The 23,808-nt window shown below is 39.3% G+C and overlaps 1 non-coding gene across 1 annotated transcript; it reads left to right on the top strand.

Moving 5' to 3' along the window:
• The first annotated feature begins 17,624 nt into the window (after nucleotides 1-17,624).
• Nucleotides 17,625-17,731, top strand: LOC128290929 (small nucleolar RNA R71). The gene has a single exon (XR_008280708.1). It is a non-coding gene; the product is annotated as a small nucleolar RNA R71 (small nucleolar RNA).
• Nucleotides 17,732-23,808: the final 6,077 nt, after the last annotated feature.

Below are 23,808 nucleotides of genomic sequence, written 5' to 3'. Positions count from 1 at the left end.
GAATTTAAGCTCTATTACTCAAGTACTTACCTTGGATGTTGTCGAACGATTTCGACGGCTACTCGACTACTTTTTCCTTCCCTTTATCGGATTTAGCTCCCCTTTGCTCTTGAGCTTAATTTGACAAATAAATTGATTTAATCATTTGAGCATCGAAAGAGGAATTCAAGGTACTTAGCCAATATATATACTCATTAGGCATCAAAGTCGCATATGTACGAATCGTGAATCGAACTCAACACATTAGTTAATATTCCTCTTAGCCGAATTTTCTATGCCAAGAATAGGCATCAATATGCTTGCCTCTAACCGAATGCATGCACACCAATTTCCCCTCATGTGGCCGAATATGCGTGTCCATGTTGAGGCCAATTATACACTTAATACCACACAAAAACAGCATACATTTTACTAACTAACGCATTACATATCGTAGCTCAATACACATCTCTCATTTACTTCATAACCGAAACATCATCACAAGCAAATATACACCTTGAAATAGTATATATGTCATACCAATACATCATGTACAAACATATATACATATATATATGCTAGAGCCGAATCTCAAGTTGATTGTAACTAAACATGAACATAATTTCAAAACACAAATCTTACTTTCCATGCAATGAGCATAAATCACACTTTTGGATGTACAATGACCGAATACATCACAACACCATAATTTTGGTCATAATTAAACAAAGAACTTAATGTCTTACTCAAAAATACTAAAAAGAAAGTCCAAGAGCCATCAATCCACCATCACATATATCATTAGCAAGCTTCATATTTAACATGCAATGGCATTAACACAAAATCCACCTTGGCCAAATACCATCCCCATGATATAACAAAGGTTTGAACCATGGGCTAACAAGAGCATCAAGCTATCAACTAAAAACATGCATGAATCTCATGGCACAATCTCAAACATACCTTAATCTTGATGCAAGTATAGCCAAACCCCTTCCTAATCCTCTTCTAAACCAAGCATGAAGCAAAACTCCTTCCTTATCCTTAGTATTTTCGGCCAAAAAGAGAGTGAAATGGATGAATAAAATTTTTTTGTTTTCTTTCCTACCTACACGGCAATGGGGAGGGAGAGAAGCCTTCACACACACATTTTTTTTTTATTCCATACTCCTTATTTTACTCATTCCAACATAACCCACTTACCAAACATGTTTCATGACATGATTTTGCCCATAATTCCTTGTCATGGCCGGCCACTAGCTATTGGGGGGGGGAATTTGACATGCAAGTCCATTGTTTTGCATGCATGCTTTAATTAGTCATCACACATTTCCCCATCATACTTTCAAAGTTTACTACTAGGTCCTTTCTAGTGAAATTCACATTTATAGCTCTAAATCAAAACATCAAAAATGTCACACATGAGTTAACACACATTATAGGAAATAAAATAAATATTAAATTATTTTTATGCCTCGGTTTTGTGGTCCCGAAACCACATTCCGACTAGGGTCGTTTTAAGGCTGTCACATGTGAGGGATGGACCGCCGCTGCCAAGAGGTCATGGACAAGGTCGCGGTGGTAATGGTCGTGGACGTGGGGCACCCGGTAGGGGTATTGGTAACGCGGATGCTCGTCAGCCAGCTTTGGTGTATGCTGCTCGTCGCTGCGAGGAGGGTGACGCACCCGATGTCATAACTGGTACGTTTTTTATATATGGTGTACCTTATACTGCTCTGATTGATGCGGGATCAACCCATTCATATGTGGCATATAACATTTCTAGGGCACTGGGTGTGCACTTCGAGGAGACTGTGTGTGGGGTGTCTGTGATAAGTCATTTAGGTCATTCGGTTAAGGTAGAGAAACTCTTCAAGGAGGTGCCTCTGGAGATACAAGGCGGGGTTTTCTATGGGGATTTGATGGAGTTACCGCTTGAAGAATTCGATTTGATACTAGGGATGGATTGGTTGACCAAGCATAAGGAAACTTTGGATTGTGCAGCTAAGAGGATGGTGTTAAGGACTGTCAATGATGAAGAGGTAATGATTATTGGAGAACGGAGGATTACTTATCCAATGTAGTATCGGCGTTGAGGGTCGAGAAACCGATGCTAAGGGTGCGAGGCATATCTCGCTTAGGTAAGCCAAATCGAAATCAAGATCATTGATCGGGAGACCATCGAATCTGTAGGGAATTCGGGATGTTTTTCCCAAGAGCTTCTGGATTACCTTGAACCGGAAGTTGAGTTTGGAATCGATTTGTTGCCCGGAACAGCTCAAAGATTTATTGCACCCTATAGGATGGCACCGAAGAAATTGGTGGAACTGAAGGCTCAAATTCAAGAATTGTTGGATAGAGGCTTCATTAGGCCTAGTGTGTCTCCTTGGGGAGCACCGGTCTTGTTTGTGAAGAAAAAGGACGGAACGATGCACATGTGCATCGATTATCGCCAGTTGAACAAACTGACGATTAAGAATAAGTACCCACTACCAAGGATTGATGATCTGTTTGATCAGCTTAGGGGAGATTCGGTATTCTCCAAAATCGATCTTCGTTCTGGATACCATCAGCTAAGGGTAAAATAAGGGGATATTCATAAGACAGCATTCCGAACTCGATATGGAAATTATGAGTTTGTGGTCATGCCGTTTGGTTGTGAACGCGCGACTTGCGACTTTTATGGATCTGATGAATCGAGTATTCCAACCTTACTTGGATCAGTTCGTAGCCGTCTTTATCGACGTTATCCTGGTATACTCTGAAACGGAGGCGAAGCATGATGAACATCTCCATATTGTGCTGCAAGTCTTAAGGGAGAAGGAGCTCTATGCGAAATTCAGCAAGTGTGAATTCTGGTTGAGGGAGGTAACCTTCCTAGGGCATGTGGTCTCTGCCAAGGGGATTAAGGTGGATCCTCGTAAAATTGAAGCAATTCTGGAATGGAAGCCACCTAGGTCAGTATCAAAAATTCAGAGTTTTCTAGGGTTAGCAGGTTACTACAGAAGGTTTGTGGAGGGTTTCTCGATGATGGCGGCACCCTTGACAAAACTCATAAGGAAAGGAGTACCATTTGTCTGGACCGAGAAACAAAGAAAAGCTTTTGATCGGTTGAAAAGGTATTGACCGAAGCGCCGGTGTTGATTCAACCGGTCTGGAAGGACTTTCTCAGATATCTGATGATGCGTCGCATGTGGGGTTAGGTTGCATCTTGATGCAAGAGGGCAAGGTGGTCGCTATGCATCGCGATAGCTTAAGGCTCATGAGGTGAATTACCCTACGCATGATTTGGAGCTAGCAATGATTTTTGCGTTAAAATTTGGAGACACTACTTATATGGGGAAAAGTGCATCATATACACGGATCATAAGAGCCTAAAGTATTTATTGACACGTAAGGAGTTGAACCTTAGGCAACGAAGATGGGTGGAGTTGCTTAAAGACTACGACTGTTCGATAGAGTACCACCCAAGAAAGGCTAATGTGGTGGCGGATGCGTTGAGTCGAAGGGTTGTTACTGATTTGAGAGCCTTGTTCGCACGATTAAGTCTATACGAGGATGGAAGCTTGTTGGCAGAACTGCAAGTAAGGCCTACTTGGACTGAGCAGATTAAGGAAAAACAGTTGAAGGACGATTCATTAGCTCTTCGGTTCCAGCAAGTTAAGAATGGTGAGAACGAGGATTTTGGGTTGAACACTGAAGGAGTTCTGTGCTTTCGTGGAAGGGTTTGTATTCCAAAGGACCCTGAATTGAGGCAGTTAATTCTAAAAGAGGCTCATGGTGGACTCTGTGCCATGCATCCTGGAGGGAATAAGTTATATCGAGACTTGCGAGAGGTGTACTGGTGGCCCGAATTAAAATGAGAGGTGACTGAATTTGTTGGGAAATGTCTGACGTGCCAGCAAGTTAAGGCTGAGCACCAATTGCCTTCGGGATTATTGCAACCTGTGAAAATTCCGCTATGGAAGTGGGAAAGAGTAACAATGGACTTTGTGAGTGGGTTACCTTTGACACCCACCAAGAAAGATTCGGTGTGGGTGGTTGTGGATAGGTTAACAAAATCTGCTCATTTCATACCTGTTCGTACCGACTACTCACTGCAAAAGTTGGCCAAGTTATATGTGGCGGAGGTAGTGCGACTGCATGGGGTGCCAGTGTCGATAATTTCTGATCGAGACCCTAGGTTTACATCTCGGTTTTGGCGGAAGTTGCAGGAAGCGTTGGGTACACGATTGGATTTTAGCACCGCTTTTCACCCACAGACAGATGGACAGTCAGAAAGGGTTATTCAGGTTCTGGAGGATATGTTGAGAGGTTGTATCATTGATTTTTGTGGAAGTTGGGAGGACTACTTGCCACTGGCGGAGTTTGCTTACAATAAAAGCTATCAAGCAAGTATTCAGATGGCACCATATGAAACGCTCTATGGGCGAAGATGTCGTACGCCAACGTGTTGGACAGAGTTGGGTGAACGACAAGTGCTTGGACCGGAATTGGTGGCGGATAATCGAAAGCAAGGTTAGGGCGATAAGGGATCGGTTAAAAGAGGCATCCGATAGACAGAAGTCGTATGCGGATCTGAAGTGCAAAGAGATTGAGTTCGCTGTTGGGGATATGGTTTTCTTGAAGGTTTCCTGTAACACCCCGAACCCGAGACCGTCGTCGGAGTCGAACACGAGATGTTAACAGACTTCAAACCACTTATTGAGAATTTTCCAGGCAAGCTGACAATCTGTGTACTAGTCGCTTCAAAAATCATAACTTGAGTTTTACAACTCAAAAATCAGTTTCGTAATTTTTCCCTGAAACTAGACTCATATGTCCATCTACATATTTTTTTCTAGAATTTTTGGTCGAGCCAATTAGTACATTTTATTAGTTAAAGTCTCCCATGTTACAGGGGTCGACTACACTGACCTTCATGCGTTACAACTCAAATAACTCCTTGTGCAGGGATTCAATACTGATGCCGTTTCTTTCTATAGAAACTATACTCAAAGATGAATTTATACATATATGGTATGACTCCTAATTATCTCTGGTTAATTTATAATGAATTTTCAAAGTCGGAACAGGGAATCCAGAAACCGTTCTGGCCCTGTTTCACGAAAACCCAAATATCTCTTAACATACAACTCATATGACCATCTCGTTTCTTCCATACGAAAATAGATTCATCAAGGTTCATTTACATTATTTATTCACTATTTAATTATATTCCTACTATTTTTAGTGATTTTTCACATCCACGTCACTGTTGCTGCCAGCATCTATTTCTAGGGTAGAGTTTCTCTAACACAGTTTCTATGATTCAGCCACCCCTTTTTCATATATAGTCCAAAATATAATCATGATGACCCATTCTAATGGCTGGTCATTGCCAAACATTTCCGTGCCTCTTAATGAGCATATACATGGCAAATGATTATAACATTATACTCAAAACATTTATAAGCCATTTTCGCATGGCTATTCAAAATTTTACATACCAAGTTCAAACAAAACATAATAGCCTATACATGCGAAATGTACTCCTAGACCAACTACGAAGAAAATACCAAAAGTTGTTAGCGGTGTGATGACTTGATGACGGTCCCGAATACGCAAAAAGTCGAGTCCAAGAAACCTAAAATAGGTGACAAACAAACACCGAATGAGTATATAACTCGATGAAGTCATAAGCAATGCACTAACAACCATTAATAACATTATCGCAAGATGAAACAAAATGGAGCGAGGCTAATTACTCCATTCAAACCGAACTATACCATAGTTCCTTAGACCTTCGATTCAATCACATACCAAGTTACACATTCACATTCCATATACTAATCAATAGGATATTTGAAGCATTTCTACACACCATTTTGTTTTCGTCACAATCATACATCTACATGACCTTTCACTCATTCCACGATAATTCTTATGTACGTGACTTCAATTTACATTGTCACCTAGGTTCAAACTTACCAAGCTCAACCCCAAATATAAACATAGCGCCTATTAGCCATGAACTCAAGGCACTTACCCGATCCACTGTCCGTGATCAACGCAATAGTGTCGCACACTCAGTGTCAATAGTGATTCAAAAGCATATAGTGAGTCCGCACACTTAGTGCTATATAATCAACTCGCACACTTAGTGCTATATGATCAAACTCGCACACTTAGTGCTGTACAAGTTTTAAACCCGCACACTTAGTGCCATTCTCATGATCACAATTGTTTATACCCGCACACTTAGTGCCAAATCAACAACTCGATACATCTCACCTCTTTTCCTTTCATTCAATACTTCCATCACCACATACATACATGTATATAAATTCATCATTCCTTTCGGCATAATTATATAGACATTATGTCTATTCAAATCAATACCAAATATATGCTTAGTGACTTACCTTGTGTTGGGTAAAATAGTCCAAGTCGGCTACTCGATGACCTTCGTCTTTCCCTTGCTTGATTCTCCTTCTTTAACTCCTTGAGCTTAATCAATAAATCAACTAGTTTAACCATCTTGCTAAACATTCATAATTCAATTACACATGCACATGTATGTTTGTATATTCGACAACCATCCTCACTTATTACCCATTTAGTCAATTATCTAAGCCAAGATAAGGCTTCAATATGGTTGCCTCTAACCGAATACATGCACACCAATCTACTTCATTTGGCCGAATATGCATGTCTATGTTGAGGCCAATTTTACACTTAATATCACACAAAAAAAAACAGCATACATTTTACTAACTAACACATTACATATTGTAGCTCAATACACATCTCTCATTTACTACATAACCGAAACATCATCACAAGCAAATATACACCTTGAAATAGTATATATGTCATACCAATTCATCATGTGCAAACATATATTCATGTAGGTGCAAGGGCCGAATCTCAAGTTGTTTATATCCAAATATAAACACATACCCAAAGCTCAAATCTTACCTACCATGCAACATGCATGAATCATACTTATGGATATACCATGACCGAATATATCACAACACCAAAATTTTGGTCATGATTAAGCAAAGAACTTAATGTCTTACTCAAAAATACCAAAAAGAAAGTCCAAGAGCCATCAATCCACCATCACATATACCATTAGCAAGCTTCATATTTAACATGCAATGGCATTAACACAAAATCCACCTTGGCCAAACACCATCCCCATGATATAACAAAGATTTGAACCATGGGCTAATAAGAACATCAAGCTAGTAACTAAAACATGCATGAATCTCATGGCACAACCTCAAACATACCTTAATCTTGATGCATGTATAGCCAAACCCCTTCCTAATCCTCTTCCAACCCAAGCATGAAGCAAAATTCTCTCTCTTCCTTAGGATTTTCGGTCAAGAGAGAATGAAAGGATGAACAAAATTTTTTTTCTTTCTTTCCTCTCAACTCACGGCAATGGAGCATGCATGAGACCATTTTTTCCTTTTTTTCCATTTCTTTATTACCCATGCTCATTAATTTTTTTCCACCCATGATGCACCAACAAAACATGTCTATGACATGTTTTGCCCATATTCTTTGTCATGGCCGCCACTAGAACTTGGGGGAAATTTGACATGCAAGCCCTCCCCTTTGGCTACATGCACTATTAGGTCCTTATAGATTAGCCTATCACTTTTCAAAAGTGTCACACAAGTCCTACTAACTGAATTCACATGCTATCGGCTAAATCGAAGCTTGAAATTTTCACACATTCATAATTACATATTCTAGACAATAAATATTACGTTCAAACATTTCGGTGACTCGGTTTAGCGGTCCGAAACCACTTCCGACTAGGGTCAATTTTGGGTGTCACAACTCTCCCCACTTAAGAAATTTTCGTCCCGAAAATCTTACCGGTAAATAGGTTTGGGTAACGCTCTTTCATAGAGTTCTCGGGTTCCCAAGTAGCTTCTTCCATCCCGTGTTTGAGCCATAACACTTTTACTAATGGAACCCTTTTGTTTCGCAACTCCTTCATTTCTCGAGTTAGGATACGAATCGGTTCTTCTTCATAACTCATATCGGCTTGAATTTCAACCTCTGATGGACTAATTACGTGGGACGGATCAGATCTATAGCGTCGAAGCATCGAAACATGAAAGACGTCGTGAATTTTTTCAAGTTCAGGGGGCAAAATCAAACGATACGCAACTGGACCAACTCGGTCGGAGATTTCGTACGGCCCAATGAATCTCGGGCTCAACTTGCCCTTACGGCCAAATCTGAATATCTTTTTCCAAGGCGAAACTTTAAGAAACACTTTATCTCCCACCTGATACTCAATGTCCTTTCGTTTCAAATCCGCGCGACGACTTCGACGATCGGAGGCTATCTTGATTTTCACGGATTACTCTTACTTTCTCAAAGATCTTTAATCAAATCCACTCCGAAAATTTTACTCTCACCGAGCTCGGTCCAAAACAATGGTGTACGGCATTTACGCTCGCACAAGGCCTCATAAGCGCCATCTTAATACTTGATTGAAAACTATTGTTGTGCGAATTCAATCAAAGGTAAATACCGTTCCCATGAACCATCGAACTCGAGGATGCAACATCTCAACATATCCTCAAGTATCTGAATTATTCGCCAGATTGACCATCGGTTTGGGGGTGAAAGGCGGTCTGAAATGCAACTTGGTACCCAAAGCTTCTTGCAATTTCTTCCAAAATCGCGAGGTGAACCTCGGATCTCTATCCGACACAATGTAAATCGGTACCCCATGTAATCTCACAACTGAGAAACATACAATTCAGCTAGTTTATCCAATGAAAATCCGTGCACGCACAGGATAAAGTGAGCCGACTTAGTCGGTCTATCAACAACAACCCAAATCGCATCCTTCTTACTAGCCGAGAATGGCGGCCGGACACACGATCCATTGTGACTCGATCCCATTTCCACTCGGGTATCATGATCGGTTGAAGTAACCTCGAAGGCACTTGATGTTCCGCTTTCACTTGTTGACATATTAAACATCTCAAACAAAGTCGGAGATGTCTCATTTCATACCATGCCACCAAAACCGACATTTCAAATCGTTGTACATCTTCGTACTCCCCGGGTGAATTGACATTCGGCTACAATGAGCCTCGTTCAGAATCATCGAAATGAGTTCTGAATTTCTTGGAACACACAAACGATTTCTAAACCTCAAAAAATCGTCATCATCAATTTGAAACTCCGATTCCTTGTTCGGAACACACTTAGCCCGTTTTGCAACCAACTCATCGTCAACTTTCTGAGCTTCGCGAATTTGATGAGTCAATATTGGTTTGGCCTTTAATTCGACTATTAACACATTGTCGGGTAGGATAGACAAGTGTACATTCATAGCTCGTAAAGCAAACAGTGATTTTCGGCTTAAGGCGTCAACAACCACATTAGCCTTTCCCGGGTGATAATCAATGACAAGCTCATAATCTTTTAACAACTCGAGCCAATGTCTTTGTCGCAGATTTAAGTCTCTTTGAGTCATCAAATATTTGAGACTTTTGTGATCCGAATACACATGGCACTTCTTACCAAATAAGTAATGTCGCCATATCTTTAAGGCAAATACGATGGCAGCCAATTCGAGATCATGGGTCGGATAATTTTTCTCATGTGGCTTTAATTGTCTCGACGCATAGGCCACAACTCGACCTTCTTGCATCAATACGCAACCTAACCCAAGTAGGGAGGCATCACTATAGATGACAAACTCTTTGCCAGATTCGGGTTGTACTAGTACTGGAGCTTCCGTCAAATGAGTTTTCAATTGGTCGAAACTTTTCTGACACTTTTTCGTCCATTCAAACTTGACATCTTTCTGAAGCAGTTTCGTCATGGGTGTGGCTATCATCGAGAATCCTTTTACAAACCGTCGGTAGTAACCGGCAAGTCCCAAAAAGCTCCGGACCTCAGTAATATTTCTTGGAGGCTTCCAGTTAAGTATGGCTGAAATTTTGCTCGGGTCGACTCGAATACCTAATGCAGATACCACATGACCCAAGAAGCTAACCTCTTAACCGTAACTCACACTTGCTGAACTTAGCATATAACTGCTTATCCCATAAAATTTGCAACACTAATCTCAGGTGCTCCACATGTTCGGTCTCATCTCTTGAATAGACCAAGATGTCGTCAATGAACACAACTACGAACCGATCCAAATACGGTCTGAAGATCCGATTCATCAAATCCATAAATACCGCAGGGGCATTAGTGAGCCCAAACGGCATCACTAAGAACTCGTAGTGACCATATCTCGTTCTGAAGGCAGTTTTGGGTATGTCCGAATCTCGGATTCGCAACTGGTAATAGCCCGATCTCAAATCTATTTTTGAGAACACTGAGGCTCCCTTCAGTTGATTGAACAAATCATCGATACGCGGCAACGGATGTTTGTTCTTTATTGTCACTTTATTAAGCTGACGATAGTCGATGCACAACCTCATGGTTCCGTCCTTCTTTTTCACAAACAACACTGGTGCACCCCAAGGTGAAAAACTTGGTCGAGCGAAACCTCTATCCGTCAACTCTTGCAACTGAGCTTTCAACTCCTTCAACTCGGTTGGTGCCATACGATACGGAGCTATCGAAATTGGCGTAGTCCCAGGTACAAGCTCAATACCAAACTCTACTTCTCGAACGGGTGGTAAACCTGGTAATTCTTCAGGAAAAACATCCGGGTATTCACAAACCACCGGCACCGATTCGGGTTTCTTTTCCAATTCCTTGTCATCAAGTACATACGCAAGGTATGCTTCGCACCCCTTTCTTACATGTTTCTGGGCCAACATTGCTGATATTACAGCTGGCAACCCCTTTAAGTCCGTAGACTCAACTCGGATTATCTCGTTATTCGCGCACCTCAAATCAATAGTCTTGCTTTTGCAATTCACAACCGCATCATGCACGGTCAACCAATCCAAACCAAGAATAACATCAAATTCATCAAACGGCAAAAGCATCAGGTCCGCCGGAAAGTAGGACCCTCGGATTACTAGGGGACATTTCTTGCACACTTTGTCGACAAGCACGTATTGACCCAAAGGGTTTGACACTCGAATTACGAACTCAGTAGACTCAACAGGTAGAGTCTTACTGGATGCTAAGGTTTCACATACATATGAATGAGTAGAGCCAGGGTCAATCAATGCAATCACACTAGTATCAAAGAGAGTGAAAGTACCAGTGATAACATCGGGGAGGATGCTTCCTCTCGTGCACGGATGGCATATGCTCTAGCAGAGTACTGGTCTCGGATCGAACAGCCGTGTCGGTGGCTCCTCTCGACTACCACCCCTACCTCCTGAAATTCTTGGTGGTCTACCTCTAGTCATCATTCCACTAGGTCTTGCACCTTGCATCCTATTCTTCTCCTCAAGCTCCGTGCAATCTCTAATGAAGTGGTCCTTGAACCGCATCCGTAACAAGCCCTATTGGTAGACTTACCCCAACATTCACCTATGTGTCTTCTCCCACATTGGGGGCATTCAGTTTCTCTTGACGGTTATTGCCCACACTAGCTACCAAGTAGCTCGGAGTCCGCCAACTAGTCGTGCTCTAATGGAAATTCCCAATCGTCCTCGATTTATTGGTGTCCTCCACGAACTTCTTTACAGCATGAACGGAGCTTTACCGTCGATCTTTTGCGATAGTCTCTATATTCAAATTCAGCCTTCTTCTTCTCCTTTCCAAGTTCCTCCGCCTTGCGTGCTCGTTCAACTAGTGTTACGAATTCTTTTATCTCCAAAATACCCACTAGTAGCTTTAGATCTTCATTCAATCCTTCTTCAAACCTCTTGCACATAGCAACCTCATCAGCCACACACTCTCGGGCATACCGATCGAGTCTTACTTAACTCATGTTTGTATTCGATCTCGTCATACGGCCTTGCTTGAGTTCCAAGAATTCCTTACGCTTTTGATCGATGAACCGTTGACTAATATATTTCTTTCGAAATTCCGTTTGAAAGAAATCCCAAGTAACTCATTCGTTTGCGACTATGGAAATCAAGGTCCTCCACCAATAGTAGGTGAGTCCCGCAACAAGGATATAGCACACTTTAGACATTCATCGGTGTGCATGATAGTTCATCAAACACCGAATGGTGTTATCAAGCGTAACTCGGCCCTTTCGGCATCATCAAGAACTATGGCCTGAACTCTTCAGCCCCGCTTTCTAATCAAGTCTACGGTGGCTTACTCACCTCACGAAGTCGAATCGCGATGGCATTATGGGCTCTTGGGGTGGATTATTCAAATTCAGAATTGTTGGACAGCCGGATTAGTTCGGGCATATTATGCGACCCACTCATTCATCATGGTAAAGAAGGCTTGTTTAGCCCCTCACCTTGATTATTCGCAGATGACCGAGGTTCAACAGTGGCGTCCCTTGTGCAGAGCAGCCGCTACACTTCCAACGTCATCCGCCAAGGTTCTCTACACCGGATCCATTTACTAATCAAAACAATAATTTTAACCGTCAAGTCATCACACATTTAAACATTAACATTAAGGCATGTATAGCTAGACTCATACGTGCTATGGTAGTCCTAGAACCGACTAAACCATAGCTCTGATACCAATAAAATTGTAACACCCCGAACCCGAGACCGTCGTCGGAGTCGAACACGAGATGTTAACAGACCTCAAACCACTTATTGAGAATTTTCCAGGCAAGCTGCCAATCTGTGTACTAGTCGCTTCAAAAATCATAACTTGAGTTTTACAACTCAAAAATCAGTTTCGTAATTTTTCCCTGAAACTAGACTCATATTTCCATCTACAAATTTTTTCCTAGAATTTTTGGTCTAGCCAATTAGTACAGTTTATTAGTTAAATTCTCCCATGTTACAGGGGTCGACTACACTGACCTTCGTGCGTTACAACTCGAATAACTCCCTGTGCAGAGCTTCAATACTGATACCGTTTGTCTCTATAGAAACTAGACTCAAATAGGAATTTATACATATATGGTATGACTCCTAATTATCTCTGGTTAATTTATAATGAATTTTCAAAGTCGGAACAGGGAATCCAGAAACCGTTCTGGCCCTGTTTCACGAAAACCCAAATATCTCTTAACATACAACTCATATGACCGTCTCGTTTCTTCCATATGAATATAGATTCATCAAGGTTAATTTACATTATTTATTCACTATTTAATTATATTCCTACTATTTTTAGTGATTTTTCACATCCACGTCACTGTTGCTGCCAGCATCTATTTCTAAGGTAGACTTTCTCTAACACATAGTTTCTATGATTCAGCCACCCCTTTTTCATATATAGTCCAAAATATAATCATGATGACCCATTCTAATGGCTGGTCATTGCCAAACATTTCCGTGCCTCTTAATGAGCATATACATGCCAAATGATTATAACATTATGCTCAAAACATTTATAAGCCATTTTCGCATGGCTATTCAAAATTTTACATACTGAAGTTCAAACAAAACATAATAGCCTATACATGCGAAATGTACTCCTAGACCAACTACGAAGAAAATACCAAAAGTTGTTAGCGGTGTGATGACTTGATGACGGTCCTGAATACGCAAAAAGTCGAGTCCAAGAAACCTAAAATAGGTGACAAACAAACACCGAATGAGTATATAACTCAGTAAGTCATAAGCAATGCACTAACAACCATTAATAACATTATCGCAAGATGAAACAAAATGGAACGAGGCTAATTACTCCATTCAAACAGAACTATACCATAGTTCCTTAGACCTTTCGATTCAATCACATACCAAGTTACACATTCACATTCCATATACTAATCAATAGGATATTTGAAGCATTTCTACACACCATTTTGTTTTCGTCACAATCATACATCTACATGACCTTTCACTCATTCCACGATAATTCTTATGTACGTGACTTCAATTTACATTGTCACATAGGTTCAAACTTACCAAGCTCAACCCCAAATATAAACATAGCGCCTATTAGCCATGAACTCAAGGCACTTACCCGATCCGCTATCCGTGATCAACGCAATAGTGTCGCACACTCAGTGTCAATAGTGATTCAAAAGCATATAGTGAGTCCGCACACTTAGTGCTATATAATCAACTCGCACACTTAGTGCTATATGATCAAACTCGCACACTTAGTGCTGTACAAGTTTTAAACCCGCACACTTAGTGCCATTCTCATGATCACAATTGTTTATACCCGCACACTTAGTGCCGAAATCAACAACTCGATACATCTCACCTCTTTTCCTTTCATTCAATACTTCCATCACCACATACATACATGTATATAAGCGGTCCCGAAACCACTTCCCGACTAGGGTCAATTTTGGGCTGTCACATTTCCCCTTGGAAGAAAATTTTGAGATTTGGTAAGAAGGGTAAGTTGAGCCCACGGTTTATTGGGCCTTTCCGAATTGTTAAGCGGGTTGGACCAGTGGCTTATCAGCTAGAGTTACCACTAGAACTGCATCGTATCCACGATGTTTTTCATGTATCCATGCTGAGGCGGTATCGATCTGACCCAACTCACATCATACCAGTTGCGGAAATCGAGGTACAGTCAGATTTAACTTTCGAGGAGGAACCTGTGCAAATAATTGATCGTGACGTCAAGGTGTTGAGAAGGAAATCAGTTCCACTAGTGAAAGTACTTTGGAGGAACCATGGCAAAGAAGAAGCTACTTGGGAGACTGAGGAGGCTATGTGTCAACAGTACCCTCAACTGTTCTAATAAGGTAAAATTCCGAGGTCGAAATTTCTTTAAGGAGGGTAGAGTTGTAACATCCTGATTTTCGGATTTATTCGCGGTTTTCAATATTTTGTAAAGATTTTAAAATTTTGTATTTGGATGTGAAATTAATATTTTGAGTAGGTAAATGGGCTTATAAAAGGCCCATGTGTTGGCCAAAACCCGGTTGAATTTTTGACTTTTTAGACTTAGGAGTTAGGGGTTCTGGCTAGATGGCCCTTGTATAGAGATATGGGAAAATTGCATCACAAAAAGAGCCTTAGTAAAGTGGCAAGGTGACGCCACTAGGCTCCTAAAAAGGTGGCATGTGGAGCATTGGGGAAAGCATGGGATCGATTCCCTGTGTTGACAAATAGATGCATTTATTTTTAAGTGCTGGAGGGGTAAGTGTTGGAGTCCAGGTGGATTCTGCTAGAGGAGAGTTTGAATTAGTCTAAATGCTTGGACTAAGGAGTGATAAGAGGAAAGATTTAAGGGATTGGGAGAGAGGCTAGGAGTTGGCCGAATTAGGGGAATTAGAAAGGGGATTTCGGCAGAGGGGTATTAGGTTAGTATTTCCGCACTTAGGGTATTGAGTGGTGTCGTTTTCTTCTGCTTAAACACCTTAGGGTTGTTCTTTTCTCTCTTTTTTCCTCTCTAGCCGAAACCACCATTCTCTCTATTCTTCTTTCTTCATTTTTCTTCTTCAAAATCGTTCATCAAACCTGCTGTTCATCAACACTTGTGCTGAAACCATAAAAGCCGAAACCTCGAAAAATACATTAGTTGTGCTGATTTCTTCCAAGCCAAATCCTTCGATAATTTTGTGCCTAATAAACGAAAATCATCTTTTCTAAACCCTAGATACCTGTCGGCAATTCTACATCAAGGTTATAGCCCCACATTGTCATCTCCTTCATCACCCAAAAGCCCCAAAACCATAGATTTGGGGGCTTATAGCTGAAACTTCAAAACTCCGGAAGTCGAGTTCTACCGTCGTTTGAAAGATAAATCGCACTGATTAGTGGAGATCGAGAAAGGAGTAAGGGTAAGTGTTCATCATCTCGATCTGGTCCTATTTTACAAAGTTAGAAAAGCCAAAGTCCCTAAAATCTAGGGAGGTCATCGATTTGGGCATGTGGCTCTAAGGGTTTTAATCGACGTTTTACATCAATGATTAGTGTCTTCTTAAGTGTTGGATTGAAGGCGTGGGTTGTTGGAGCAATCGGATTCGGAGCTAGCTATCGATTTTGGCAAAAAGGTAAGGTTTCAAAGGCTTTTAGGGACATGGTTCGGTCATGGATAAGTAGGTTGTGGGTTTAGTGATTATGGTTTGTAAATCAGAACTGTGCTAATCAATTGTAGGACATCGGAAGGGATCTCAGTAGCAGTTGTCGCGAAACAGGTGTGTACCGGACACCCTTTCTTAGTTCAATTCGGCAACAGCAGAAATGCCGAAATTCTGGCATTTCATGGGCTTGTGAGTATGCGAATGCTCTCAAGACATAGAGTAATTGTTAGATCTAGCACCGTAAGGTGGTAAGTAAGTTTGTGTGACGTCTTAACGTACTTCAGAAAAAGAGGGCCTCGATGGGCCAAAATTGGGCCCAATAGGCTTACGGACCAATATGGGTAAGAGATGGGCAAATTAGCCTGTTAGTTAGATGGTGGAACCAAACTACATAAAACTGTTGAAAATTACTGAAGTAGCTTGTGTAGTTGCTAAGTTACGAAAATTACCCCTAAAGAGCAAAATTACCGATATACCCCTAGGGTTTAAATTGGCTAAACTGCATGATTAATTAATACTGTATTTTACATGATATGCTTTTATTAATATTTGTTGCATGGGATTGGGGTATTGATGGAGGAAGTATTGAAAGTGGTTCATCCACGTACTTCGGAGGCTTTGCCTCAACTTATCGATATTTGAGTGCGTTCTTTTTAACCTGTGGAGTGTAGGGTGGGTGGGTTGAGATATTCCCCACATGGAGTGTAGGGTGGTACGCAGGTGCAAAGTGTAGCAGTTGGTGGGTTGAGTAGTCTCCCAGATGGGTTTGCATGCATTACTACTATTGTTACCTTTGTACTGAACTGGGCCTATGGGCCACACTGTTGTGTAAAAAGGGCTAAGGCCTTGCTCTCAGATTCGAAAAGGGCTTACATCCATTGTGTACTGTTATCTGAATAGGGCTTAGGCCCAATGGGCTCGAGCTGATTTGGGCTTTGGATGGGTTTCTGTATGCACTGAGTTTCCCAAACTCACCCCTTCCTCTTCCATCCTTGAAGGTGAGCCCTAGCTGGTGGACTTGGAGTCAAGGGATTCAGAGTGGCCATGAAGTTTGATTGCCGGATTTAATAAGTTTAGCATTTAATTTGGATTATTTTTATTATGCTTAAAGTTGTAATAAGGCCGCTCTTTTTAATTAATTTTATTTTGGGGATTATTAAACTGGTTAGCACTAGGGTTCGCTTTATAAAAACTACTTGTTTTAAAAGATCACGATGACGCCGCAAAGTTTCTACAAAGTAAATGTTTTCCCAAGAAAATATATATTTTAAGCGACTTAAACTTGTTTTAATGTTCGTAGACACGTAACCTGCTTAAAGTGTGGCAATGGATGTGTGCATGTCTAGGATTGGATTCGGGAAGAGCTTGGTACTTAAGCGGTCCTGTAAGACTCACCTCCTCTTTTCTGGCTTCCTACCTGGTGCACAGCTTCCATTCACTTTAACTTAAAACAAGAACAGATTTTTGCTAAACTCTAAACAAAGAATTTAGATAAACACACATTTTTTGAAACATATCCATGTGACATACTAAATTCGGCCGTAACGTCTGGGCCAGGTTTGGGGTGTTACAAGCATTGAGACCATTATAAAATGACTCAAGTTGGATACAATGTGGGATTTCGTGATGAGGGCACTTCTGTAATAATTCTTTGTACCTTTCCCATGCTTCATACAAGGACTCATCATCCATTTGTTGGAAAGCAATGATCTTGTTCCTCAACTTAGCATTGTTGCTAGGTAGGAAATACTTCATAAGGAATCTTTCTGCTAACTCTTGCCATGTGGAAATTGAAATTGGTGGCAAGGAGTTCAACCAAGCTCGAGCTCTGTCCCTTAGCGAATATAGGAACAGCTTCAATCGTAATGCATCTTCGGGTACTCTGGCTAACTTGAAAGAATCGCTCACCTACATAAACAGCCTTAAGTGTAGTTGAGGATCTTTAGTAGGCATTCCACTGAATTGGCCCACTGTTTGAAGCATCTGGAACATGACTGGCTTCAACTCGAACTGTTGTGCCTCAATTTTGGGTCTCCTAATACCTGGATTAAGATCATGAAATACTGGCACAGGATATTGTCTTAAAGCTTTATCCCTATCAACAACAATAAGGATAGGATTTTGAGCAGGGTTTGCTCCATTTCCTTGATTTGGATTTTCAAAGTTGATTTCTTCGGTCCTTCTCTGACTTGCTTGTCTTCTTCGCTGTCAGAAAGTTTGTTCAATCTCAGGGTCTACAGGGAGTAAATCGATGATTCAGTCAATACTCATAAACACCTAAAATAATCATAGAAAAATTAATTAAGTTAAAATTTAAACAGAAAAATAAACCAAAATGCAAAACTAACAAATTCAGAAATAATAACTTTTTAAAACAACCCCCGACAATGGCGCCAAAAACTTTGAATGATGGAAATGTGCAAGTGTACACAATCGCAACAAGTAATAAAGTGACAAGTAATTGTCGAGTTATCGTACCCATAGCGACTGTGAAAAGAATTTATTTATGAATGCTACTTAAAACACCTTGGTGAAGAAAAATATTTTGTTTGATGAGGGTGATTAAAAACTAAGATTTTAAACTAAGTAAACTAAATAAATAAATCTCAAATGCACGATTTCAAAATACGAGTTTAATCAAGATGACGTAATTGTGTTAGATTAATTACATTTCTTATCTTAGAATTATTAAACTCATGTTTATAATGTTATGAATAAATTCATGGCAACTCAGCAATTTGCTAACTTATGAACATACTCACCTGCCAAAATCCATTCATCTCTTGGACATATCTCTATGTCAATTCAATCACTTAAACAAATCTTAATAGGCAAATATGTTATAGCACATACATACTTATTAAATTGAAATAATCTCTTAAACATATCCCTCTGTCAATTCAAACAATTAACTCTATTTAATAAGCACATAAAAGACTATGTGAGGTAACAAAGTATCCTTACCTTGAAACTGTTCAATCACAATAATCTTGCAAGTTATGCAAGGCAAATGTATTGTCAAATACCTTTGCTAATTTAACCCTCAGCTACCTTAGATGATTAAACATGCATTGATTAAATACTGTGTCTATTAATTACAATTTCAATCCGCTTAAATAATTAATTCATTAGTTACCTCACAATTGTAATGCAAGAATAACTTAGTCATGATTTTACTTAATCAAGCATATTATCGAGGCCAATAACAACATAAACACAATTTTAACAATTTAAGAAGATGAAATACAATCAACCTAACACGAATTAAATTCAAGCTAAATTGATTAAATTAACCATTCCAACAACATAAATATTCATAGATATGTTCATCATAACAAGAACAAAAATTAAATAGATAGAGAACAAGAATCAAATCCAGTGTTTTTTCGTAGCTTGACTAGCTTGCTCCGTTCTTTGTTCTCTGTTGTCCTTGTCGATCAAAATTGCTATGAACACTTCAATGCTATTGCAAAATGGCTGATGAACACCCCTTTTTCAAGGGATGAAATCGGCAAGAGAGCATGAGAATTTAGAATGGCAAACAAGAGAGAAAAGATGTGAAATGAATTAAGGTGTGTTCAATGATCAGCCAAGGGGGGTTTTATAGCTGTAGATGGCTGCTAAAATTAGCTAAAAATAACAGCCAAAGATCCATCCTTTGGTCTAATCTACAAAAAATGGGGCAAATCTACAAAGGCACCAATTGTAGAGGGGATTGAATGCAACTTGAACAAGTCTTCGAGGGCCTCTTTGCAAGCTTAAATAATCAGCTAATAAGCTAATTTGGGTCAGCTCTTGGGACTATTTTGGGCTGTCCATTTCTTGGGTGGTTAGGTTCACTCGGTTCGGTTCAACTAGACCACTTTTTTATAATTAATTAATTAATAATAATTTATTAACCCAAATTAAATTGTATATAAATTAAAATTAACTATATTATGAATTAATACATATAATTTTTGACCCTCTTAGGCTGAAATTTAGTTCGCCTCGGTACTTCAAATTGCTTCTCGATTTTGTGCTTCTAGTGGTGTCTGCCGAGCTATTTTTTGCCCTTTGTGCATCTGTCGAAAATAAAAAAAATTCATCAAAATATAATTATAAAATTAAATAAAATTCAAATTGTTCAATTTTAAGTGAAATTTAATTATTTTATAAAATTAATTATTTTTCGACAAGAATTTTATTGAAATTGTATGATTTTAAGTTAAAAATGGTATGTAAAAATGCGTAAATTTCAGTGTTTCTAGTATTCACAAGTATACGGGTCGAGTTGTAATATAGTTTTACAGCAAAGTAGGTGAGTACTCTGAGGATCGTACCCAAGGGAGGTGAGTGTTAGATCTATTCTAACCTAAACACTAAAAGATCTAATTAGTACTTTTAAATAATTTATATTACAAGAGCAAAAAGAGGGTTTTTTTTATGATTTTTAGAGTAATAAAATAAAATAGCATGAAATAATTAAAATTCAAGAGATAGAAGAGTAGAGTAAATCAAATCTCGATTATGGGTGATTAGCTCATTTTGGTTGTAACAACCCGTTTTAGGGCCAAATCGGAATAGTGGTTTCGGGGTCACAAATCTAATGAAGAAAGATTTATTTTTATTATATTCTTATGGTCTACATTATGATTGAATGACTGTGTGAAAATTTCGTTAAGAAATGTTATCGATAAGGTGTCCAATTTGACTAATAGGACTAAATTGCAATAGGTGCTAAATCTGTGTTCTAGAAGTTAGAGGCGACTAATTGCTATGAAAACTTAAATTGGAGGTTCTTAAATAGTAATTAGACATTTTACTTTAAGTTGGAAATAAATGGACATGGTAGGGCAAAATTGCAAGGTTATAAGTGAAGGGCATTTTGGTCATTTGTCAAATAAAGCCAAAATAACTAAATAAAAGTCTTCATCTTAATCAATTTAGTACCCCTTGGCCAAAGTTTACAATAGGAAGACATAGCTAGGGTTTGTCAAGCTTCCAAGCTTGATTGTAAGTCTGTTCTAGCCCCGTTTTGAATGATTTTCATGTTTTTGAGATCCTTGTAACCTAATCTAGCTATATCAAGGACTAATTTGAAATAAAGGTGAAGTTTAATATTCATTTTGATGTCTAATGGTAGAAAATGTATGTTTGGTGTTAGATAAACAACTTTTGCTAAGTGATTTTCAGTAAAAATGTCAAAAAGAACTTATTTGTAAAAGTTATAAAATAAGTAGTAAAAGTGTGATTAAATAAAAAATGTGGGAAAATATGAGTATGAAAGTGGTTTTTCTATGCTTTGGTTTTCAAGAAATTGAATACATTTCATTTTACGAGCCTAGGGACTAAATTGTAAAAATGTGAAACATTAGGGGTAAAAATGTAATTTTTCCATAATATGATTTTTGGGCTAAATTGAATAATTTGAGTATTAAATGAGTTAAATTTGTTATTAAAGATCAATAAAAACAAAGTTCAGACCTAGATCAGGGTAAAAATAAAGTGTTTGACGATTAGGTCCAATTCTGCTATTTTGTACCGAGGTAAGTTAGTATGTAAATAATGCATTGTTGTAATTATGTTTTAAATGATTTAATTTTGTATGAATTGTGATTGAATCTTTGGATGTATTGGAAAAATTTTTGACAAGAGAGAAATCCCGGTTGAACCTTAAGAATAGAATAGGGTACAAGTGACATGTCACTAGGAACCCATGTGTATATGCGATTATGTAATTCGGGTGCTGGTCTCGTATGTCCTACCAGTGGCTGGGTAGTCCAGCATTTGTTGCGGATACCTGATAGCTTGTGTGAGCAGCACTGTGTAGCTATGTCCTGACTGATAGCTTGTGTGAGTAGGCCCCTGAGTAGCTCGAAAATGAGCCCATATGTATTATGAGATATGAGGTAGCTTTGGCTACTTATATGGCACTTATGTGCAAGATTTCCAAGTATTCGTTAATATTCTGAGTGTTCAATGGGAATGATAAAGTTGTGAAAGGATATGGTTATGTTGCGAGTTGGTACAGGTATGTACATAAAACTCATTAAGTAATGAGATTTTGATAACATTCATGCTAGTATTCATCATGTTAATTGCATGTAAAATGTGTGGTTATGATGCTTATTATTTGCATAGGAACTTACTAAGCTATATAGCTTACTCCCCTTTCTTTCCCTTGTCTTATAGTGTCACCAAGCTAGCTTAGGGTTCGGAGATCGTCAGAGATCCACTCACACTATCATCAAATATTTTGGTACCAATGAATTCAACATTTGGAGTTATGGCATGTATTGGGGACTTGGTCATTTTTTTATGTGTCATAATTGATTTGGCCAAATGTGTTCACTTATATTGGTTAGTAATTCATTTTGTACAAGGCCATTGGAAATGGGATAATATTGGTTATAACTATATTTATATATGATGCATTTGATGAATGATGTGTTGATGTCTTGGTTGTAGATGTTGGTTGTATGTATATGCTTGGATCAGTGCTATGTTATGTTGTGTAGATGTATTCATTAAAGGTTGGCAAAATGGCTTCGTAAATAGCCTTATTTTTGTCCACACGGGTAGACACACGGGCGTGTGTCTAGGCCATGTGCGACACACGGCTTGCCCCACGGGCATGTGTTTAGGCCATGTGTCCGCTGCACTATAATTTTTGCAAAATAGAATACCCAATATTGAGTACACAGGTAGAGACACGATCGAGTGTCTCAGCCAAGTGAGGGCCACTACTTTGGGCACGGACATGTGTACCGGGAGTGTAAAGTTTGCACCTATTTTATGAAAAATCATGAATTTTAAATTGACCACACGGCCTAGCACACGGGCGTGTGACTTGGCCGTGTGTCTTTAATTTGTTCTTGGGTTACAAATAGAGAGTTACACGCGTTAGGGACATGGGCGTGTGTGACCACATGGCCTGCCCACACGGGCGTGTCCCATATCAACACGGGCGTGTGACCCCTGTTTAGTGAAAACTTTTCTAAGTTTTGTAAAATTTTCTAAAGTTCCTGGTTTAGCCCCAAACCACTTCCAAAGTGTGTTTTGGGCCTCGTAGGCTTGTATAAGGGACTTTATGATTGAACATAAAATGTTTTAATTTGGATGGAAATTGGTGGCTTGAGAATGTTTGTTTGTTCGTGTGATAAGTATGGTAATGCCTCGTACCCTGTTCTAGTGTTGAATACGGGTAAGGGGTGTTACATTGGTAATCCCCATCAACTGTTGCTTCAGGTTCCTTTACAATCAACTAATCGCTACCCTAGTAGGATCTTCCATTGTTCCACTAACATAATGACTCTGCAAGAATTACTTATCTTCCGACCTCACAGTATAAACTACTTGGGGCAAAGGTGTTCATGAATGGGCAATACCAATTTTAGGTTAAGTCCCACCTTGATGACTTCCCTGGGTTGTCAGGCCCAGGGTTTGTTTCATGTTATTCCTTTCCCAAATAGTTGATCCATTGAGTGACCCTACAAAAAAGTTAACAGGTCATATCTCCACTTGTTAATCCCCCATAGAGGGATTAGTTCCTCATGGCTTTCAAAAACAACATGAAATAGATGGAAGAATTAATCATAATGAATGAATTGAAGTATAGAGTTTAAAAAAATCCTGATTGATATTAATAATAAATGCAAATCCACAGAAGTTGATCTCGTTCTCAATTTAGATCTCTGGAAACAAAACATAGACATATAAACTAAACTTTAGAAAACCTAAAAAAACAAGAAAACAAAAATAAATATAAAGAAAGAATCTAAGCTAACCGAATGGTGTCCATAGCATGTGCCAAAGGAGCC

This window comes from Gossypium arboreum, chromosome 3 (assembly GCF_025698485.1).
Source record: "Gossypium arboreum isolate Shixiya-1 chromosome 3, ASM2569848v2, whole genome shotgun sequence".
NCBI classification, from domain to species: domain Eukaryota; kingdom Viridiplantae; phylum Streptophyta; class Magnoliopsida; order Malvales; family Malvaceae; genus Gossypium; species Gossypium arboreum.
The sequence above is the reverse complement of the archived record's forward strand: the minus strand, read 5'-3'. Positions and strand labels throughout refer to the sequence as shown.